General features: G+C 36.5%; 1 protein-coding gene across 1 annotated transcript in view; it reads right to left on the bottom strand.

The window, feature by feature from the left end:
• Positions 1-25,109, bottom strand: part of MALRD1 (MAM and LDL receptor class A domain containing 1) — a 555,525-nt gene that overhangs the window by 323,938 nt on the left and 206,478 nt on the right. The window lies entirely within an intron of this gene.

Here is a 25,109-nt window from a genome sequence, read left to right as displayed (position 1 = left end):
TGGCACTTTCCTAATATATCATATCTTTACCTATTTATTTTATTTTTTTGGTCTTCCCTCACTCTTCACTCATCAGAATGCATGTTTCATGAAGGAGAGAATTTGCTCAGTTTTGTTCATTGTTATTTTCCCAGTGCCTGGCAAAAAACTGCTTAATTTGCTGAATAAATAAATGAAGTTTAAAAAGAGAAAAAAAAATTATAGTAATCTTATGTAAGCTTTTATAAAGAGAATGAATAAACAACAAGGTCCTATTGTATAGCATGAGGATTATATTCAATATTATATGATAAACTATAATGGCAAAGAATACAAAAAATAATGTGTATATATATAAATATGTATAAACTGAATCACTTTGCTGTACAGCAGTAATTGACACACATTGTAAATCAACTATACTTCAATTGAAAAATACCAAAAAAATTATAGTAATCCTGCTACATCATGCAATATTCAAAACCTACCAATATTATCCTTACAGAAATATTAAAATAGAATATTTTAGTTTGTTACACACAGATACATAACAAGCTAATGACTTACATAAGTTTATTTCTTCACCAATCTGGTCCCAGGGTCAAAATCCATGGGAAAATGTTAGTATTATACACCTTTTCTCCTCCAAACCCCTATTTGATCAAAGTAACTTATTTCTTCTCTCTTCTCCTCTTTGCTTCTCAGCTCTTGGTAGGGAATTTAGGAAGTTCATTATTTTTCAACACAGTTTGGCATGGGAAATACTGCCTGAAGCAAAAATTACTAATCATCACAATTATTTTTTTAATGTATACTCATTTCAGAGGTAATAAAATTGTGAAATGAAAAAGTAAGGTTAAAACTGCAATGATTTATTATAATAAGTCACAGAAACTAAATCTGTTATTTAATACCAACTATCTCTCAGGTATTCTAAAAATATTTATTATTAACATTGCTTAAGTTTTTCTTTCATTTCCAGAACAGTAAAAATTATTGAGTTCGACTATGTCCGTATTGGTTTTCTGCCTGCCAAATCTATGCATCTCTGACAGTTGCTGTTCTTCAGTCACTCTCATGTCCAACTTTTCCATGACCCCGTGGGCTGCAGCACTCCAGCCTTGATTTCTTTTTTCTTCTTTTTAAAAATACAGGCTACCCTTTTTTTTTTTCTTCTTCTTCTTTTTTTTGCTTTTTTCTGGTTGCCCTAGAGTCTACATTATACATTTGCAACTAATCCAAGACAACTTTTAAATAACAATATACTACTTCAAGGGTGGTGTGAATAGCTTATAATAACAAAATAACCCTAATTCCTCATTTTCATTCTTTGTATTACTGCTGTCATTAATTTCACAAAGATAAGCACATGTATTGGAAAAGGAAAGGCAACCCACTCCAGTATTCTTGCCTGGGCAATCCCATGGACAGAGGAGCCTGGAGGGCTACAGTCCATGGGGTCACAAAGAATCAGACATGACTTCGTGATTAAACAACAAAGTATATGTATATATATACACACACATACATATAGATAGATATACACAAGAAATACATAAGCATATGTAATACATTGTTGCTTTTTATTATTTTGAACAAACTGTTTTAAGAAAAAAAAAATGTTTTTTATTTTACCTTCACTTATTGCTCCTCTGATACTCCTTTCTTTATATAGCTCTGAATTTCAGATCATTTTTTTCTCTCAAAAAGTTAGTTTAACATTTCTTGCAAGGCAAGTCTGCTAGCAACAGATGCTCTTATTGTTTGTCTGAGAAAGTCTATAGCTTCCTCATATTTAAAGGATAAATTCACAGGGTACAGAACTCTACATCAGTTTTTTTTTTTTCCTTACAACACTTTAAATGTCATTCCACTTTCTTCTATCTTGCATTGTTTCTGCATAGAAGTTGGATGTAATTTTTACCTTTATTTGTGTATAAGTAAGGTATTTTTCCCTCTGACTTCCTTCAGAAATTTTACTTTACCTTTGACTTTCTGTAATGTTAAAAGTTAAGCCCACATGTAGATTTTTTTGGCATTTATCCAGAATCATATTTCCTGAGCTTCCTGTATCTGTGATTTTTATGTGCCATAGGTTTGGCAAAATTCTCAGTCATTACTGCTTCAAACGTTTCTTCTGCTCCTTTCTTTCCTCTCCCTTAGATATTCCTATCAGTCACATCTTTGATAGTTGTCCCATAGTCCCCCAATATTCTGTTCTGTTTTTCTCAGTCTTCATTCGTTTGCTTTTCAGTTTTGGAGACTTCTATTAATATACCCTCTAGCTCAGATCTCTCTCCTTAGCCACATTCAGGCTACTATTCAGTTAATCAAGACACCATTTCTGTTACAGTGTTTTTAATCGAAATCATTTCTTTTTGGTTCTTTATTAGGATTACATCTGTTCTTCTTGCATGCTGTTTTACCTACCAGAGGCCTTAGAATATAAATCATAATTGTTTTAAATTCTTAGTCTGATAATTCCAACATCCCTGTCATGTCTAGTTGTGATGCTTGTTCTGTTTCTTCAGATTGTATTTTTGCCTTGTAGAATGCCTTGTAATTTTTTCTTGATAGCCAGACATGATGTACCAGGTAAAAGGAACTGTTGTAAGTAGGCCTTGAGATTCTCTGGTGGCTGAGATGTAGAGTCTGCCTGCAATGCGGGAGACCTGGGTTCGATCCCTCTGTCAGGAAGATCCCCTGGAGAAGGAAATGGCAACCCACTCCTGTGTTCTTGCCTGGAAAATCCCACGGGCAGAAGAGCCTGTCAGGCTACAGTCCGTGGGCTTGCAAAGAGTCAGATACGACTGAGCGACTTCACTTTCACAGAAGTAGGCCTTTAGCAATGTGGTGGTGAGTATGGGGGGAGGGAGAGTGTTCTATGGTCTTATACTTGGGTCTCTTTTAGTGAACCCATGCCTCAGGACTGAACTTCACAAGTGTTCTCAGGATTTCTTCCCCCCTCACTTCTTAGGTGAAACAGGATTCCTAGAGGAAGCTAGCATTATTTCCCCTCCTCCTATAAGTTAAGCTCTGATAACACCCTAGCAATACAGGCTCTGGTTAACTAATAATAGCTTCCCCCAATGACAGGATTTGTGAGGAAGAATTGAGTGCTTTGGTGAATTTCAGAATGGTTCCTTTATCCCTCCTCCTGCTGGAAGAAGGAGGGGATTCTTTTTTCTCCAATATTTAACATGGGAACCTGGTTGAACTTCTGGAGATAAATCTCACAGTACTCGGTGGGGGAGGGGGGTTGGAACATGCCTTATGGCTGTGTTCCCCTATAGTTTTTAACACTCAGGCTTGGCCACATTGAGCCTTCAGAAACTCATCAATATCACTCAGGTTTTCCTATCCTAGAAACTGATTTCTGAAGTGGCTACTGCTTGCAAGTCTCTACTCTGATAAATTCTGACCCTCTGTACAGACTGCCTATCTTTCCAATCTTGAGGACAGCCTTTGTGCTATGTCCTCCCCTCTCTTATGGATGCAAGTGAAGTGAAGTGATACTGTCACCCTGCTTATTTAACTTATATGCAGAGTACATCATGAGAAACACTGGGCTAGATGAAGCACAAGCTGGAATCAAGGTTGCTGGGAGAAATATCAATAACCTCATACATGCAGATGACACCACCCTTATGGCAGAAAGTGAAGAAGAACTTAGGAGCCTCTTGATGAAAGTGAGAGTTTAAAAAATTGGCTTAAAACTCAACATTCAGAAAAGTAAGATCATGGCATCTGGCCCAATCACTTCATGGCAAATAGATGGGGAAACAGTGGAAACAGCAGCTGACTTTATTTTCTGGGGCTCCAAAATCACTGCAGATGGTGACTGCAGCCATGAAATTAAAAGACGTGTGCTCCTTAGAAGAAAAGTTATGACCAACACAGACAGCATATTAAAAAGCAGAGACATTACTTTGCCAACAAAGGTCCGTCTAGTCAAAGCTATGGTTTTTCCAGTAGTTGTATACAGATGTGAGAGTTGGACTATAAAGAAAGCTGAATGCTGAAGAATTGATGCTTTTGAACCGTGGTGTTGGAGAAGACTCTTCAGAATCCCTTGGACTGCAAGGAGATCCAACCAGTCCATCCTAAAGGAAATCAGTCCTGAATATTCATTGGAAGGACTGATTTGAAGCTGAAACTCCAATACTTTGGCCACCTGATGTGAAGAACTGACTCATTTGAAAGACCCTGATGCTGGGAAAGATTGAAGGCAGAAGGAAAGGGGGACAGCAGAGGTTGAGATGGTTGGATGGCATCACCGACTTAATTGACATGAGCTTGAGTAAACTGCAGGAGATGGTGATGGACAGGGAGGCCTGGCGTGCTGCAGTCCATGGGGTCACAAAAAGTTAGACACGACTGAGTGACTGACCTAAAGTGAAGTGAAAGTTGCTCAGTCGTGTCCCACTCTTTGCAACACCATGGACTATACAGTCCATAGAATTCTCCAGACCAAAATACTAGAGTGGGTAGCCTTTCCCTTCGCCAGGGGATCTTCCCAACCCAGGGATTGAACCCAGGTTTCCCACATTGCAGGCAGATTCCTTACCAGCTGAGACACAAGGGAAGCCCAAGAATACTGGAATGGGTAGCCTATCCCTTCTCCAGAGGATATTCCTGACTGAAGAATCAAACCAGGTCTCCTGCACTGCAGGCAGATTATTTACCAACTGAGCTATCGGGGAAGCCCTACGGATGTAAGAAAAGTTGTTCATTTTTCATTCTGTTCAGACTTTTATTTGTTATTAAGACAATAGGTTGCTGGCAATTTCTGAGCTCCTCACATACAGAACCAGATAGTGGAAATTACACTAATACCTTTTTACAATTTTGCTGCTAAATGATAAAGAAGGCTGACACCGAAGAATTGATGCTTTTGAACTGTGGTTCTGCAGAAGACTCTTGAGAGTCCCTTGGACAGCAAGGAAGTCAAATCAGTCAATTCTAAAGGAAATCAACTCTGAATATTCATTGGAAGGACTGATGCTGAAGCTGAAGCTCCAATACTTTGGCCACCTGATGTGAAGAGCTGACTTGTTGGAAAAGACCCTAATGCTGGGAAAAACTGAAGGCAGGAGAAGGAGGAGATGACAGATGACTGGATGGCATCACTGACTCAATGGACATGAGCTTGAGCAAGCTCCAGGACACAGTGAGGGACAGGGAAGCCTGATGTGCTGCTGTCCATGGGGTCATAAGAGTCAGACATGACTTAGCAACTGAACAACAACAAAATAATAGGTTGTCAGCAATTTCTGAGCTCCTCACATACAGAACCAGATACTGGGAATACATAAACACCTTTTTACAATTCTTCTGGTAAATGATAACACTAACAATGTTAGTAAAGATGTTATAAAACTGAGAATGTATTCAGTTCAGTTTAGCTCAGTCGCTCAGTTGTGCCCAACTCTTTGCAACCCCATGAATCACAGCACGCCAGGCCTCCTCCCTGTCCATCACCAACTCCCGGAGTTCACTCAGACTCACGTCCATCAAGTCAGTGATGCCATCCAGCCATCTCATCCTCTGTCGTCCCCTTTTCCTCCTGCCCCCAATCCCTCCCAGCATCAGAGTCTTTTCCAATGAGTCAACTCTTCGCATGAGGTGGCCAAAGTACTGGAGTTTCAGCTTCAGCATCATTCCCTCCAAAGCAATCCCAGGGCTCATCTCCTTCAGAATGGACTGGTTGGATCTCCTTGCAGTCCAAGGGACTCACAAGAGTCTTCTCCAACACCACAGTTCAAAAGCATCAATTCTTCGGCTCTCAGCCTTCTTCACAGTCCAACTCTCACATCCATACATGACCACAGGAAAAACCATAGCCTTGACTAGACGGACCTTTGTTGGTACAGTAATGTCAACAAAGAGAATGTATTAGTAAGGGCAATATCTTATAAACATATGTTTAGGACACTTTTCACATTATTTAAAGTAAATTCACATGCTGTAGCATAAAACCAATGAATGATTAATTGGACAATAAAAAATGTACTGTTTAGAATTACTTGTCAACAGTAATTCTTTATTTAAGTCCTACTTCAGTATTACAAAGTGAAAGCGAAAATCTGTAAGATTGTAATTACATGTAAGCTGATGTTCAAAAGTAAAAATACTTGAGAAGAAGGTAAGTTGCAACATGTCAAGGTATATTTATACAAAGATTTTTCTCTTAAAGACAGCACATTTGAACAACTGCTCAATAAATAAAATTTAATAAATTAAAATTTTAATAAATAAAAATTTATAAAATGTAATAAATAAAATTTAGATGATTTTATCAAAATGAGAGTAGGAATGATTCTGCTGCCAAAACTCTCAGGAAAGAGGAGGGCAGGTCGATATCCTGGCAGAAGTCACTGAAATTCCTGGATGAACAATCTATTTTATTACATGGGACTCTTTAAGAACTACCAAGGCATCAAAACTGTGTTTTTTCAGGGAATTCCCTGACAGTCCAGTGGTTAGGGCTCAGCACTTTCATTGCTGGGGCCAGAGTTCAATCATGGTCAGGGAATAAGCTCCCACAAGCCACACAGCACAGTCAAAAAAACACATCTTTAAAAGAAAAAACTTTTTTATTTATGGAGGTATTCTTACTGTTAACACAGGTCAGATAAAAGTTTTAGTTCAGAATACTAAAGTTCTCCCAGGTATTCTCTCAAAGGACTGGGAAGTAAATCTCACTAAAATAATAATGAACCCCAACTCATTATCTTGTTTATAATATGAACTCTTGTCTTGGTTAAGAATATAAATGAAGTAACTAATTCAGTTGCCCTTACATTAGAAAATTTAGCAACCCATGAGGACCAGACTTCCACATGGACCAGCATCTAAAAAGGCTACTTGTATAAGAAATGATGTGCATTGCTAAAAGATTTGTTTTTCTGAAAAAAAAATACAAATAAAATGCTGCTGCATGAATCTCTATAATGTAAATCATATTTCTGCTTTTGATATTTACTATAGGTTTGAAGATATGTTTCCTTGGAAAGTTTAATTCTAAAATGTCGGTGGAGAAAACACAAGGAGGCCTAAAAGCTGTTTGAATTTCACATCACTACGGTTAGGAGGAGCAACTTATGCTTTCATTTTTTACTATTTCCCATCAGTGCCAGGTGAGACAAGCAACAAATAGTCTTCTGTGCAGATGCCAATTCCTGGCATTTCATGGAGCAATTAATGCCAGTGCCAGACAGATGTGCCCTCAGGAGGAAAATGATCACCTTTGTCTACAGCTGTGTCATCCATCAAACCAGTTTTTCCCTTTCAAAATGCTATTATTTTTCCATGGATCAATATCCTTATACATATAAAATATCAGTTTCATTTAAAATGTGCATAGTTTTGAAAGAACATGCCTTGTAAGATCTTACCATCAAATCTCTAAAATTAAAATAGCATTATATTCATTTGTCCCTTTCATATACATTTTAATTATTTATTTTGAATTGAAGTATAGTTGCTGTACAATATATTACAGGTGTACAATATAGTGATTCAAAAATTTCACAGGTTATACTCCATTTATAGTTATTATAAAATATTAGCTATTTTCCATGTGTTGCATAATATAACCTTGGAGCTTATATTATACCTAGTAGTTTGTACTTCTTAATCCCTCACCCACATACTACCTATATTACCTCTCCCCTCCTGCCTCCTCTCCCCACTGGTAACAACGAGGTTGTTCTCTGTATCTTTGAGTCTGCTTCTTTTTTGTATTATTCACTAATTTGTTGTATTTTTTAGAATTCACATGTAAGTTATATCATGGAGATTTGTCTTTCTCTGACTTATTTCATTTAGCATAATGCCCACCAAGTCCATCCATATTGTTGGAAATGGCAAAATCTCATTCTTTTTATGGCTGAGGAGTATTACAATGTATGTATGTGTATACACACACACACACACACATCTTCTTCACCCATTCATCTGTTGATGGAGACTTAGGTTGCTTCCATATCTTGGCAATTGTAAATAATACTGCTATGAATATTAGGGTGCATGTATTCTTTTGAATTAGTGTTTATTGAGCACATTCTATCAAAAAGCCCATTTAAGAAAATGGGAAACAGCCTGGAAGCAGGGCTCCATTGTATTAATCAGAACATAACATAACATACATGACAGAACATAATCATAACATCAGGGCCTGAGCATTTTCTTTATGCATATTATTACACTTAATTCCCATGTCTCTGTATAATAGTTATTATGCTTATTTTGGTCAAAGAGAAAGCTAGAGTTCAGAGTTAGAGTACTTTGCTTAGTATTATCCACTAAGTAGCAGAACTATGAGTTTAAGAATGATATGACACAACCCCTGGACCAATATTCCCCATTATAATGAGGTACACAGTGGCTGGGGGTAGAAGCTTCAAAAAAAAAAAGCAAAAGACAAATAATGCAGGGTAAGAAAATATATGTGTCTATAAGGAAATGCTCTAGGAGATTTCTTCTTTAGGGTAGGGAGCTACCTGAAGATGGCAGTCATCCAGTTTGGCTTGATTCTTCTTGAGGTGGCAAGACATCGTTCATCATTTCTTTAACTCTGTTCATCTGAATTATGAATGTCCAACAGATATCAATTTGCTGTGCAAAGGAAGTATGTTCTTCACAGTTGCCAAGAGACAGAATATGATCAATCTTATAAATTATATCTGTCACTGAGAGATTTCAAAATACACTAGCATATTAAAAGCTCCATGAATTCCCACAATATAGAAACTCTCTTTATATAATGAAGTCTATTCCCAACTTATTTAACAGGGCTTGGTGGCAAGGAACCTTTTTACTTGTTTATTTAGAACTATGAACAACTTTAGAATACTACACTGCTGATAATGAACACAGCAAGGTTCACAAATCCTAATTAAAAACAAACCAGCTAGAAAAATGGTACAGATGAACCTATTTACAAAGCAGAAATAGAGATACAGATGTAGAGAACAAAAATATGGACACCAAGGAGGGGAAAAAGGGGGTCGGATGAGTTGGGATTGACATATATACACTACTATATATAAAATAGGTAACTAATGAGAACCTACTGCATAGCACAGGAAACTCTATTCAATGCTCTATGGTGACCTAAATGAGAAGGAAATCCAACAAAGGGGATATATGTATATATACAGTTGATTTGCTTTGCTGATGACACTACCCTTATGGCAGAAAGCAAAGAACTAAAGAGGAGAGTGAAGAAGTTAGCTTAAAGCTCAACATTCAGAAAACTAAGATCATGGCATCCAGTCCCATCACTTCATGCCAAATAGATGGGGAAACAATGGAAGAAGTGACAGACTTCATTTTTTTGGACTCCAAAATAACTGCAGATGGTTATTGCAGCCATGAAATTAAAAGACACTTGCTCCTTGGAGGAACTGTGACCAACCTAGACAGCATATTAAAAAGCAGAGACATTACTTTGCCAACAAAGGTCCATCTAGTCAAAGATATGGTTTTTCTAGTAGTCATGTATGGATGTCAGAGTCAGACTATAAAGAAAGCTGAGTGCGGAAGAAGTAATGCTTTTGAACTGTGGTGCTGGAGAAGACTCTTGCAAGTCCCTTGGACTGCAAGGAGATCCAACCAGTCCATCCTAAAGGAAATCAGTCCTGGGTGTTCATTGGAAGGACTGATGCTGAAGCTGAAACTCCAATACTTTGGCCACCTGATGCGAAGAACTGACTCACTGGAAAAGACCCTGATGCTGGGAAGGATTGAAGGCAGAAGAAGGGGATGACAGAGGATGAGATGGTTGGATGGCATCACCGACTTGATGGACATGAGTCTGAGTAAACTCTGGGAGTTGGTGATGGACAGGGAAGTCTGGCATGCTGCAGTCCATAGTCACAAAGAGTTGGACAGGACTGAGCAACTGAACTGAACTGATAAAGCAACTATACTGTAACAATTTTTTTTTTCAAAACTAGCAAAAAGCAAACTTAAAGAAGTTAGTTTCCACCAGCTCTGAGTGGGGTACTTTCCTTGAGGAATTGTATTTGTTTCTTAGGGCTGCTGTAACAAAGTACAACAAAGGGGGTGGTTTTAAACAACAGAAATTGACTCTCTCTCAGTTGCTCAGGTTAAAGATCTGAAATCAAGGTGTCAGTGGCACCATGCCCTCCATATTGGCTCTAGGGGCGTATCCTTTCTTATGTCTTCGTAAGTATACAGGTAATTATCGGCAATCTGAGCATGCCTTGTCCTGTCCACACCACTCCACTCACATGGCATCCACCCTGTGTGTTACCACATCATCTCCCCTCTGGGGGTCTCTGTTCCTATTTCTCTCTTCTTACAGGGACACCAATCACAGGGTTTGAGCCCACCTAATCCAGTATGACTTCATTTTACTTATTTTTTTTAATATAAATTTATTTATTTTAATTGGAGGCTAATTACTTCACAATACTGTATTGGTTTTGCCATACATCTACATGAATCCACCACGGGTGTACACGTGTTCCCCATCCTGAACCCCCCTCCCATCTCCCTCCCCAACCATCCCTCTGGGTCATCCCAGTGCACCAGCCCCGAGCATCCTGTATCATGCATCGAACCTGGACTGGCGATTCATTTCACATATGATATTATACATGTTTCAATGCCATTCTCCCAAAACATCCCCCACCCCCTCTCCCACAGAGTCCAAAAGACTGTTCTATACATCTGTGTCTCTTTTGCTGTCTCACATACAGGGTTGTCGTTACCATCTTTCTAAATTCCATATATATGTGTAAGACCAGAAACTATAAAACTCCTAGAGGAGAACATAGGCAAAACACTCTCTGACATACATCACAGCAGGATCCTCTATGACTCACCTCCCAGAATATTGGAAATAAAAGCAAAAATAAACAAATGGGACCTAATTAAAATTAAAAGCTTCTACACAACAAAGGAAACTATAAGCAAGGTGAAAAGACAGCCTTCAGAATGGGAGAAAATAATAGCAAATGAAGCAACTGACAAACAACTAATCTCAAAAATATACAAGCAACTCCTGCAGCTCAATTCCAGAAAAATAAATGATCCAATCAAAAAATGGGCCAAAGAACTAAACAGACATTTCTCCAAAGAAGACATACAGATGGCTAACAAACACATGAAAAGATGCTCAACATCACTCATTATCAGAGAAATGCAAATCAAAACCACAATGAGGTACCATTTCACGCCAGTCAGAATGGCTGCGATCCAAAAGTCTACAAACAATAAATGCTGGAGAGGGTGTGGAGAAAAGGGAACCCTCTTACACTGTTGGTGGGAATGCAAACTAGTACAGCCGCTATGGAGAAGAGTGTGGAGATTCCTTAAAAAACTGGAAATAAAACTGCCATATGACCCAGCAATCCCACTGCTGGGCATACACACTGAGGAAACCAGAAATGAAAGAGACACGTGTACCCCAAAGTTCATCACAGCACTGTTTATAGTAGCCAGCACATGGCAGCAACCTAGATGTCCATAAGCAGGTGAATGGATAAGAAAGCTGTGGTACATATACACAATGGAGTATTACTCAGCCATTAAAAAGAATACATTTGAATCAGTTCTAATGAGGTGGATGAAACTGGAGCCTATTATACAGAGTGAAGTAAGCGAGAAAGAAAAACACCAATACAGTATGACTTCATTTTAATTCACTACATCTGCACAGACTCTGTTTCAACATTCACAGGTTCTAGTTGGAATTTAAAGGGAAACACTATACAACTTAATACTCAAATGTTAACAGGTTTTAAAGCATATCACCATATCACTGGAAAATAATCACAAATTGCTAAGACAGAAGATCTTAAAAGTTCTCTTCACACACACATACAAAATGAGTAACTATGTATGGGATTGGATATTAACCAGCCTTAATCTGGTGATCATTTTGCAATATATACTTTTGGTCACCTGAAAAATATTATATGCTAATTATAAAGTCAATACAAAGAAAATATAATTTGACGTTTCTGTATTTCAATTTATGTCCTACCATATTAAGCAGAATCACAAAGAGTACAAAAAATAATATCATCAGTAATGGATATTCTTGACATGATCTTGATTTTACTGGGAATATTTCCATTGTTTCCTTCTTTAATTTGATAGACCATTTTTAACTTGTTAAAGTAACACCATTCTGTATATATTATAAGAAATGGTTGTTAAATTTCAGAGAATATTTTCAGCACCTATCAGTTTACTGTGACAGTTTTTAGTGACTTGGTTACATTCACAGTCTGTTACATTAAAACATTTTTAAAATGTAAGATTCTCATCTCAGAGTATATGATTGTTACATTACTGAATTTCGTTTGCTGGTGTTTTAAGTTTTGCACATTTATATTCACAAAGAGGTTTAACTTTCATTTTCTTTTCTAATTTCTGGAGTCTTCATTATCAGTAATATATTAGCTTCATAAAATAAATTCTATCATTTCATATGGTTGGAATAGTTTCTTTGGGCATTATCAATTCATTAAAAACTGATAGAACTCAGCAGTAACTATCCCAGGAGACAAAATTGGAGGACGTTTGTTGATAACTTTATTTGATAGTTAATGGTCTATTCAGGTTTTCTGCTTCATTAGTTTGATTTTGGTCATTTTTCTGTGAAAAAACTAACCATTTCATTGACATTTTCAAACTAGCACAGTTATTAGTTTCCATATACTTATTAATTTTCCTTAAGCAAACCTACATTTGTATGTGTTTTTCCTTTTTTAAAATTAAAAAATTGCTGTTTTGTCTACTTTTAAAAATTACATATTCTTGAATTTATCACTTGAATTGGTTTTGTTTCCAAGTTAGTATTTCTTTCTCTTGATTGTCTTAATATGATGTTATTCTTTGCAATATTTTATTTTGAAATAATTTCAAGCTTATAGAAAAGTTATAAGAATTGTATAAGTATTTTCTGTCTACTCTTTAACTTAACTCTTATATATCTGCATTACCCCATTTGTTCTATCTATACATGCATGCTGCTGCTGCTGCTGCTGCTAAGTCGCTTCAGTCGTGTCTGACTCTGTGCGACCCCATAGACGGCAGTCCACCAGGCTCCCCCGTCCCTGGGATTCTCCAGGCAAGAACACTTGAGTGGGTTGCCATTTCCTTCTCCAATGCATGAAACTGAAAAGTGAAAGTGAAGTCGCTCAGTCGTGTCTGACTTGTAGCGACCCCATGAACTGCCTACCAGGCTTCTCTATCCATGGGATTTTCCAGGCAAGAGTACTGGAGTGGGTTGCCATTGTCTTCTCCGATACATGCATATGCATATTTATATAAGAATTTTCAAAAAAATTTGAAAGTAACTTAGAGATATAGCATCACTTTATCAATATTTTCATGTGTCTTTCTTGTAAACAAAGATGTTTTCTTACATAACCACAGAAAAATCACAAAACCAGAAAATGTGACATTAATACTAATATCTAATACACAGTTCATATTTCAATTTGTCAATTATTCTGCCTAAGTCCTTTATAGTTATCTTTCTCCTTGGTTCAAAATCTAATCCAAGTTAGATCACACATTGTATTAGTTGTGTGAATTTTATTTTCTTATCTATGAGTTTTTCATCCTTTCTCTTTCTTTGCCTGGATATGTTCCATGAGGCCAGGCCAGTTATTTTAGCAAGTACTTGAATTTGGGTTTGTCTGAGGAATCCTGGTGATTAGATTCAGATTATGCATTTTAGCAGAAATACATATGAAGTTTCATTCAGCCATGAAATTAAAAGATGCCTGCTCATTGGAAGGAAAGCTATGACAAATCTAGACAGCATATTAAAAATCAAATACACCACTTTGCTGACAAAGGTCTGAATAGTCAAAGCTATGGTTTTCCCAGTAGTCATGTACGGATGTGAGAGTTGGACCATAAAAAAGGCTGAGCACCGAAGAACTGATGCTTTCATGTTGTGGTGTTGGATAAGACTCTTGAGAGGCCCTTGGGCTGCAAGGAGATCAAACCAGTCAATCCTACAGGAAATCAATACTGAATATTCATTGGAAGGACTGATGCTTAAGCACCAATACTTTGGCCATGTGATGTGAAGAGCCGACTCATTGGAAAAGCCCCTGATGCTGGGAAAGATTGAAGGCAAAGGGTATAGGGGAGGGCAGAGGATGAGATGGTCAGATAGCATCACCTACTCAATGCACATGAATGTAGCAAACTTGGGAAATAGTGGAGAACAGAGAAGCCTTGTGTGCTACATTCCATGGGGTGGCAAAGAATCAGATACTAAGCGACTGAACAACAAGTGTGAAGGATACATAATCTATTAATCTATATGATCAATACATACAATATTAACTGTATAAATTAACTGAACTTTATATACCATCAATGAATAGGTAAAAATAAAACTTTAAAATATAATTTTATTTGCAATCCTTTAAAAGTGAAACACTTAGGTAAAAATCTTATAAAATATTTTTAGGACTTACAAGCTAAAAACCACAAAACGTGGGTGAAAGAAATCTAAGTCTTAATAACGGAGAGACAAACAGCTCATGGATTGGAACACTCATCCTATTAAAAGTCTTATTTCTCCAAACTGATATATGTGTTTAATAAAATTCTTATCAAAATTATTTCACTTTTGATAGCTATATAGATGATTTTTTTAAAAATGCAAAAGCCAGGGCAAAGAAACTGGAATAACTGACGCTATTTAGTTGAAAAAGAAAAATAACATAGAAGGACTTGCTCCACCTAATTTCAGGATTTATGATAAAGTTTTAGTTCCTAAGACCATGTGGCATTGATGAAGGAGCAGACATATGGATCAATGGAGCAGAATACAGAACCCAAAAATAGCTTCACACAAGTACAACCAACTAATATTTGACAAATATGCAAATGCAGTTACAGGCAGGGAGGTCAGTTTTGTTAATGGTGATGAAGCAACTGGATAACTATTTACAAAAAATTAAAAATGTGCCCTAAACCTCCCATCTTCTATAAAAACTAACAAAATGGAGCATACATTTAAATGTACAATATAATACTATACTTTTAAAAGAAAAAAAAGAAAATCTGGAATCTAAAACTCAGTGAATTATTTTTACCATATCAAAAGCATGATCCCAAAAGGGAAAGATCAATAAATTGGACTTCATCAAAACAAAATTCCTTACTCTTTAGTGCCACACTGTGTAATGTGCCACTCATATCAGCCAAAGGACTTATATCTGTAACATATGAAGAACTCTGAAAACTCAGCAGTTTGAAAAAAATCTGCTTAGAAAATGGGCGAAAAAGACATGAAGAAACACTTCACCAAAGACAACAGAAAGATGACTGAGAAACATGTGAGAAGATGTTTAACACTACAAGCTACTAGGGAAAATGCAAATATCCTGATGAGATAACCCATACCAATAGGAAGAGCAAAAAATAAAAGTAAAATAGTTACAATACCAAATGCTCACAACAATGTAGACCAACCGGATCTCTCCCACATTGCTGGTGGTTACGTAAAACGGCACAGCTGCTCCGGAAAACGGTACCGTGTGGGACTATGTACATTCCACACAGTGGAACGTGAGGCAGCAATAAAAAGGAACACACAAACACAAGCAACCTGGATGGCTCTCAAGGGGATTCTGCTGAATGAAATAAAAAAGTCTCCAAAGGTCACATGGTATATTTACACATTTACATAACTTTCTCAAAATGACAAACTATGCGGCAGAGAACAAAGCAGTGGTTGCCCAGGATCGGAATGGAAGAAGTATATACAACTGTAAAGGAGGAGCTCAGGGGAGAATTTTGTGGAGATGGAAAAATTTAATTGCATGGATGATCACAGGAATTTCCACAAATAATAAAAAGCCAGAGAACTATATTACCTATTAAACCAATGTCAGTTTCCTAGTCTTGATGCTATATGTTACATAAACTCTAACCACTGAGGGAAACTGCATGAAGGCTAACAGAATTTCTCTGTAATACCTACATAACTTTTCCTATTAATTCATTAGTATTTCAAAGTTTAAATTTCAAAAAGTTAATGACATGTGTCAATCATTATTGAGCTGTATCAATAAGAAATTGTGATACAATATCCTTTCTATTGCCTTATTTTGTTAAAATAATGGTAATAAATTCTACAAATACTTTTCAAACTGTTTCACAGACACAAAACAATTGTTCTACAAAGAGCATATTTGGTTTCCATACTAAAAAAATTGGAGGCATAAGATATTTGGAAAAATTCTATTTATAGTATCAGCTTTTTGAAAATTCACACTGCAGGATCCAGAGAAACCCCTCACATAGAAGTTTGTCTTCTCTGAAATGCAGCACTTGGATGCAATCTCGAAAACGACAGAATGATCTCTGTTCGTTTCCAGGGCAAACCATTCAACATCACAGTAATCCAAATCTATGCCCCAACCAGTAACACTGAAGAAGCTGATGTAGAATGGTTCTATGAAGACCTACAAGACCTTTTAGAACTAACACCCAAAAAAGATGTCCTTTTCATTATAGGGGACTGGAATGCAAGAGTAGGAAGTCAAGAAACACCTGGGGTAACAGGCAAATTTGGACTTGGAATACAGAATGAAACAGGGCAAAGGCTAACAGAGTTTTGCCAAGAGAATGCATTGGTTATAGCAAACACCCTCTTTCAACAACACAAGAGAAGACTCTACACATGGACATTACCAGATGGTCAACACTGAAATCTGATTGATTATATTCTTTGCAGCCAAAGATGGAGAAGCTCTATACAGTCAGCAAAAACAAGACCAGGAGCTGACTGTGGCTCAGACATAAACTCCTTTTTGCCAAATTCAGACTTAAATTGAAGAAAGTAGGGAAAACCACTAGAGCATTCAGGTATGACCTAAATCAAATCCCTTATGATTATACAGTAAAAGTGAGAAATAGATTTAAGGGCCTAGATCTGATAGAGTGCCTGATGAACTATGGACGGAGGTTCATGACATTGTACAGGAGACAGGGATCAAGACCATCCCCATGGAAAAGAAATGCAAAAAAGCAAAATGGCTGTCTGGGGAGGCCTTACAAATAGCTGTGAAAAGAAGAGAAGTGAAAAGCAAAGGAGAAAAGGAAAGATATAAGCATCTGAATGCAGAGTTCCAAAGAATAACAAGGAGAGATAAGAAAGCCTTCCTCAGCGATCAATGCAAAGAAATAGAGGAAAACAGAATGGGAAAGACTAGAGATCTCTTCAAGAAAATTAGAGATACCAAGGGAACATTTCATGCAAAGTTGGGCTTGACAAAGGACAGAAATGGTATGGACCTAACAGAAGCAGAAGATATTAAGAAGAGGTGGCAAGAATACACAGAAGAACTGTACAAAAAGATCTTCATGATCCAGGTAATCACGATGGTGTGATCACTCACCTAGAGGCAGACATCCTGGAATGTGAAGTCAAGTGGGCCTTAGAAAGCATCACTATTAACAAAGCTAGTGGAGGTGATAGAATTCCAGTTGAACTATTTCTAATCCTGAAAGATGATGCTGTGAAAGTGCTGCACTCAATATGCCAGCAAATCTGGAAAACTCAGCAGTGGCCATAGGACTGGAAAAGGTCAGTTTTCATTCCAATCCCAAAGAAAGGCAATGCCAAAGAATGCTCAAACTATCACACAATTGCACTCATCTCACATGCTAGTAAAGCAATGCTCAAAATTCTCCAAGCCAGGCTTCAGCAATACATGATCCGTGAACTTCCAGATGTTCAAGCTGGTTTTAGAAAAGGCAGAGGAACCAGAGATCAAATTGCTAACATCTGCTGGATCATCGAAAAAGCAAGAGAGCTCCAGAAAACCATCTATTTCTGCTTTATTGACTATGCCAAAGCCTTTGACTGTGTGGATCACAATCAACTGTGGAAAATTCTGAAAGAGATGGGAATACCAGACCACCTGACCTGCCTCTTGAGAAACCTATATGCAGGTCAGGAAGCAACAGTTAGAACTGGACATGGAACAACAGACTGGTTCCAAATAGGAAAAAGAGTACGTCAAGGCTGTATATTGTCACCCTGCTTATTTAACTTATATGCAGAGTACATCATGAGAAACGCTGGGCTGGAAGAAGCACAAGCTGGAATCAAGATTGCTGGGAGAAATATCAATCACCTCAGATATGCAGATGACACCACCCTTATGGCAGAAAGTGAAGAGGAACTCAAAAGCCTCTTGATGAAAGTGAAAGTGGAGAGGGGAAAAGTTGGCTTAAAGCTCAACATTCAGAAAACGAAGATCATGGCATCTGGTCCCATTACTTCATGAGAAATAGATGGGGAAACAGTGGAAACAGTGTCAGACTTTATTTTTCTGGGCTCCAAAATCACTGCAGATGGTGATTGCAGCCATGAAATTAAAAGACGTTTACTCCTTGGAAGGAACGTTATGACCAACCTAGATCACATATTGAAAAGCAGAGACATTACTTTGCCAACAAAGGTCTGTCTAGTCAAGGCTATGGTTTTTCCAGTGGTCATGTCTGGATGTGAGAGTTGGACTGTGAAGAAAGCTGATCGCCGAAGAATTGATGCTTTTGAGCTGTGGTGTTGGAGAAGACTCTTGAGAGTCCCTTGGACTGCAAGGAGATCCAACCAGTCCATTCTAAAGGATATCAGTCCTGGGTATTCTTTGGAAGGAATGATGCTAAAGCTGAAACTCCAGTACTTTGGCCACTTCATGCGAAGAGTTGACTTATTGGAAAAGACTCTGATGCTGGGAGGGATTGGGAGCAGGAGGAGAAGGGGACGACAGAGGATGAGATGGCTGGATGGCATCACCAACTCAATGGACATGAGTTTGGGTGAACTCTGGGAGTTGGTGATGGACTGGGAGCCCTGGTGTGCTGCAGTTTATGGGGTCGCAAAGAGTCGGACATGACTGAGCGACTGAATTGATGACTACCTGATTTCATAATTTGGAAAATATTATTCTAATGCATGTCACTTACAAAACTGTTGGTGTGAGTGGGGATCAGTGTCAGTAATTTTGGAAAGACAATGAAAGCTTCCTGGGCTCCAGTCACTTGACTACAGCCTGCAAATAATGAACTCCTGAAGCTTAAGATAGCTGATCCTTCACAGAAGGTCTGGTTTATTAGCATTATGATACCGGACCTACTTTCTAACATAATCTCCCAAAGAAAGCAAAAGCTATTCATCGTGCATGATGAATAAAGTCTCTGAAAATATACCAGTTGTTTTCAAGGTGATGTAAAGTTTATGAAAGTTCATGTTGGGAGTATATATTTATATTTATAATATATAAATATATAATTTATATATTATATATTTATATATTCTCTCCCACTTTTATCCATTCAAAAATGCTTTGTACTTACTCTAATGCCCATTCACACTGTGAATGTTTAGGTAACTATTTCTCTAGCTAGACAAGAAGCTCAACAATTCTTAATGTAGCATCTTATTTTTCTTTGTTTTCACTCCAGGTCACTTATATTAATGTTAGAGATGCCCAGTGTTTACCAAATAAATAAATTAAAAGGAAATGCCCAGTATGCAAGGCTAGGTCAGTGGTTTTCAGTGCCCATGACGGTGGACACTGCTGCACTCTCATAAAGGCAGTCTACGCCTTTAAATTCACTTTGGGCGCAACTGAGCACAAATTCTGAAATGCTCAAAAGTTTTAGGTGAAGCACTGGATATTGATGGACACGTAACATTCATAATATAACCTTGTGTGTATGTGTGAGTCATTCAGTCATGACTGACTCTCTTTGACCCCATGGACTAGCTCACCAGGCATCTCTGTCCATGGAATTCTCCAGGCAAGAATACTGGAATGTGTCGCTATTCCTTTCTCCAGGGCTTCTTCCCAACCCAGGGTTTGAACCCAGGTCTCCTACATTGCAGGCAGATTCTTTATCATCTAGCCACCAAGGAAGCCCTAATATAACCTTACAGTGAGTAAAACATTAGATATATATATAGATATAGATATATAGATATAGATATACATATCATAGCATCAAACAGTAGCCCCTTCTCCCTCCAACATTCATCAGTTTACTTAAAAAGAGAAAGAATTCTGCTATAACAAATGAGAAAGGACATTCAGGACATAAATGAGTCAACTCAAATGAAGGATAACCCTTTAGGGGAATTACAGTTATACATTCACAGAAACCAAAGGAAATTGTTAGTGATGTGGCAATGATACAGAAAGGGCTGTGTTTTGGTTATTGCTGGCTTTTAAAATATTCTTTAATTAAAAAGAAATCATTCAAATACAACAAATATCACTCGGCTCAAACCCACTGTTTTTTCATTCTTTATTTAAATGTCAGTTTCTCAGTGAGAACTTCTCTGATGGCCCTGTTTAAAACTGTAACCATCACTACAAGCATTTTCTTTCTCCTTTTTCCCCATTTTACTTTTTTGCCAGAGCACTTATCCTTATTTTACTGTGTTATTTTACTTACTCTGTTTGTCTGTGACCACCTACACTACCACCATCCATAATGGAAGCTTCATGAGAGCAGGAAGTTTGTCTGTACTGTTCATAGCATTAATCCAAATAGCTAGAAGAAACCCTCACACATGATAGATACTCGATAAATATTTCTGAATAAATACACAAATGTTTATTCTTTAAAATTTCTTCAAATCATCAATAAATTATATCAGGCAATTAAATATATGTACAGCCATTAAATCTTGACTAGAGTATGAATGAATCAATTAAATTCATTAAAATATACAGAATCACTTTCAATATTTAAAACATTAATTATTGCCCATATACAAATCCTGATATATCTGTGCTGCTAAGTCGCTTCAGTCGTGTCTGACTCTGTGCGACCCCATAGATGGCAGCCCACCAGGCTCCCCCGCCCCTGGGATTCTCCAGGCAAGAACACTGGAGTGGGTTGCCATTTCCTTCTCCAATGCGTGAAAGTGAAAAGTGAAAGGGAAGTCGCTCAGTCGTGTCCGACTCTTCACGACCCCATCGACTGCAGCCCACCAGGCTCCTCCGTCCATGGGATTTTCCAGGCAAGAGTACTGGAGTGGGTTGCCATTGATATATTTGTATATGTCAATAAAAAATAAAATCATAGCTCTCTCCTCACCAGAAAACTTTTTCAAATGTTTGTCTGTTTAAATGAGTCTTTCTCAAATTTTAGTGTGTATATATACATACATATTTGTTAAAATGCAGTTTATAATCTATAAGTCTGTGGTGGAGCCTGAATTCTAATAAAAATGCTATTTGTGGACCAAAATTTGAGTAACTGAGTTTAGGAAAATTTTCAGCAGTGTTAAATATTATATATATATATATATATATATATATATATATATATATATATATATACACTGCACATAAATGTAATATTAAAAATATTTTTAAAAACATTGCATCCAATAATAAAAAATGTGTTTAAAAATATTGGTAATGAATTTAGTAAGGCTACTATTAACTAACTGAGTATAAGAGTTTGATTTACTGTTTATCACCAAGTGTCTAACAGTTGGTATTCTTTCACCAAGTGGGAACCCTAATGTAACTATGGACTGTGGTGATAATGACAACTCCAGTGTAGCAAATCAACCCTCTGGTAGGCAACATGTTAGTCAAAGGGAGGCTGTGCATGTATGGGAGTTAGTTTTGCTGTGAACATACAAGTCCTTTAAAAATAAATTCTATTGAAAATTTTAAAAGACAGCCTACAGAATGAGAAAAAATATTTGCAAATCATATATTCAATAGTGGCTTAATATCCAGAATATATAGATAACTCCTACACTCAACAATGAAAAAGTACACAATCCTATAAAGAAAAGCACAAAGGACTTCAATAGACATTTATCCAAAGAAGACATGCAAATAGCCATTAAACACAAGAAAAGATGATTAAGACTGTTAGTAATTAGGGAAGGACAAATCAAAACCACAATAAGAGTCTGCTTCATACACTTAAGGATGGTGATAACTTTAAAAAGGGGGGGAAGGGGAATAAGTATCAGTTAAGCCCCAGATCACCTTTGGGTCATAAGATAAACACTAGGGCTGTAACACCAACATGATGACTATAGCTAGCACTGTTGTATGGTATATTTGAAAAAAAGAGATTAGATCCTCAGAGTTCTCATTACAAGGAAAAAAGGTTTTCTTCCCCTTTTTATTTTCTGTACCTATACTAAGCTCCCTAATATTGCAATTTTCTCTCCATTTTTTATCTCCTTTAATTTACCCTATAGTTTCTCATACAAAGTATATCGTTTTCCACCTTCTGCCACACTCTGTAATATACAGACACACACGTTCTGTGTGACTTTTGTCTTCTCTACTTCTCTTGCTCATTCTTGATGGAGTCTTGGAAATGTTATCAGTCTTTCTAAATTCTCTCTATCTGACATTTGTGTTCTATTCCATTAATTTGCATTGCAAGCTAATTTCTAATGTAAGAATTTAAGTACATAAAATTTTCACTAAGCACTTTCTTATCTAAATACGACAGGTTTTTTATTACATTATTGTTGTTATTTATTTCAAACATATTCTAGCTTTTACTGTAATTTTTTGGGGGGAGCCATGGGTTATTAAACATGTCTTTCTTCTAAGTAACAAGGATTTTTCTTGTTTTTGCCTTAGAACTGAATTCCAGACTAATTAAAGGATCAATCCATGTCACTTTAATCCACTTAAAATTACTGATATTTAGTGTTTAATAATTTTGTATGTACTTGAAATAGATGTCTGCAGTTGAGAAATACAGATTATTAATACAAGTGCCCATTAAGTTCAGATTATTAAATAATTATGCTGGTCAAATATCCTGTATCTTTGCTGATCACAGTTCAGAATTAAATTATTTTGAGTTTCCCTGAGATACTCTTAGTTGCGTACCAACAATAAATATGCTAATTGGAATATATAGGAAAACAAAAACATGACAGTTTTCTAAGGAGCCTCTACACCAATGGGAAAAAAATGTTTAAGATTTCAGATTTCTCAGATACACAAATCACTTTCTTTTTGACTATTTCCTGTATTTTCTAATATTTTATATCATAAAATAAAAAGTTATATTTCAACTTTCAGCCAAATTTTGCTTTCTGAGCCTATACTGCTCTACAGAAAATTAAAGCCACAGATACTTTGATGTATAAAGGATTATTTTATTTTCCTCTGTCAGAAATAGTCTATGTCTTTAAAAAATAGCTCATTTTTTTCTATATATAGGTGGTATATTTATACCAAATGATATTATAGAAGTTTTATTAGAGTTGTGATACTTGTTCAGCCTTTACTTAGCATCTCAAAAAGTAAATAAATAAAATGAAAGAAACAAAAGAAGCACATACAAGTTCCAAAGATCATGAAACTTAAGGCTAAATTCTTGGTTGGTTGTCAGCCAAACTTCTGAAATCAGTTGCTATGGTGATTTTTTTTAAAGCTTTTCTTCCTATTCCTCTGGGACTAATTAAAGCATCAAAGTTTATAGTATATGGAGGGTTAGCACTCATTATTCATATAGCAGGTTCTAGCCACTTATAATTAAAACATTTAAAACCATCAATATAGGAATGCAATTGAAGTTTTTAAATACATAATAAAATAAGCAGTGCTATATAAAAATAAATCAAGTTCATATAATAAGATCCAATATTGAAATGTGGGATTTTTTTTTTTTTAAGGTTTGCTGTAACTTGGTTATTTTTTCTAAGGAGCTAAAAAATATTCTTCTTATGTAATATCAGGAACTAATTCACCTTTCTACTCCAGTATTACTGATATCATGGCCCATTCAAATCATAGAGAGACTGGGAAATTGGCTCACCAAAAGCACCTTCTGATACAACTTTTCCTCCAAAGGCTTATAATGATTTTTGTCTTTAGTTTTCCATACAAAAGAGCTACCAAGACAACAAATTTCAATGCATTTCTCTGACCCTCTCAGTATATCAGTATCCCCTTCCAAACACAGATAGAAGATACTTAGAAATATTTATAACATTATTATCTAAACACAAAGAGTAAAATTCAGCCAGAAATAAAATGTTACTGTAAACACTGAAAAAATGCATTAAATCATATCTTGGGAAAGATATAAATTGGCAACATTGCAAATAAAATTCAAGAGCATAATATCTGTTCTATTTGACTGATAACCTAACAAATTTGTGAGATACTCATATGAAAATGACAATGAAGAAAACGGAAAAGCATTCGATGCAGAAAATGACTAAATATGCAGCAAAAATATTCATAAGATACAGATAAATATTAGTTAAGAATGTAAGATTAGCCACACAGTTTTGCTTGGTTTCTATATTAGTAACAATGGATATTATAAGACATAATCCACAATTGAAGCAACAGTTATTGGATAGAAACAAGATTTCTACATCTATAAGATCTTTGGTTTTCCTAAGATGCAGCTGTACATAGAGGTGGTATGGTATTATAGCTTTGGCAAAGCAGTGAATCATAAACCAAAGTATCTGGAAACTTGGATCAACTCTGCCAGTGCCAATTTTATGAAATTTGACCTAATCTCAGCCATTCTTGTCAGCAGCTTTATCCATGGAAATCACTAATAATTAATATCTTTCCCCCCCCACCCCACGGGTTTCTGTGACGATCAACTGGAGATTAATAGATAAAAGGGCTTTAAATGTTGAAAGTTGTATATAAACATGAGCTCTTATTATACTGAAGTTGTTCTTGTGATTCCAGATTTGGTTTCAAGAGGCAAAAAATAAAAAAGATCAAACTGAAACACACTAGCCCTGAAATTATTACTAGTAATAGTGGAATAATTTGTCGTAGTGGAATAATTAACCTTCATTTTGACAATTTCACGGACTTCCCTGGATGAGCACATATGGCCCATTTAACTAAGGATGGTTTAATAGGTGCTGTTTATTACAAGTTATAACAATACTACACAGCTTATAACAATATTACACAGCTGATATATATTTCCCTTAGGAGATAATTTTATACATTATCTGGATATTGATTTTGTTTTAATCCACTTCTCCCAGATCATAATTGACTCAAGGGAATGACAATTCCCTGAAATACATCAAAGCATCAAGGCTTGTCAACCTGCACAAGTTG

This window comes from Bos javanicus, chromosome 13 (assembly GCF_032452875.1).
Source record: "Bos javanicus breed banteng chromosome 13, ARS-OSU_banteng_1.0, whole genome shotgun sequence".
NCBI lineage: Eukaryota > Metazoa > Chordata > Mammalia > Artiodactyla > Bovidae > Bos > Bos javanicus.
The sequence above is the reverse complement of the archived record's forward strand: the minus strand, read 5'-3'. Positions and strand labels throughout refer to the sequence as shown.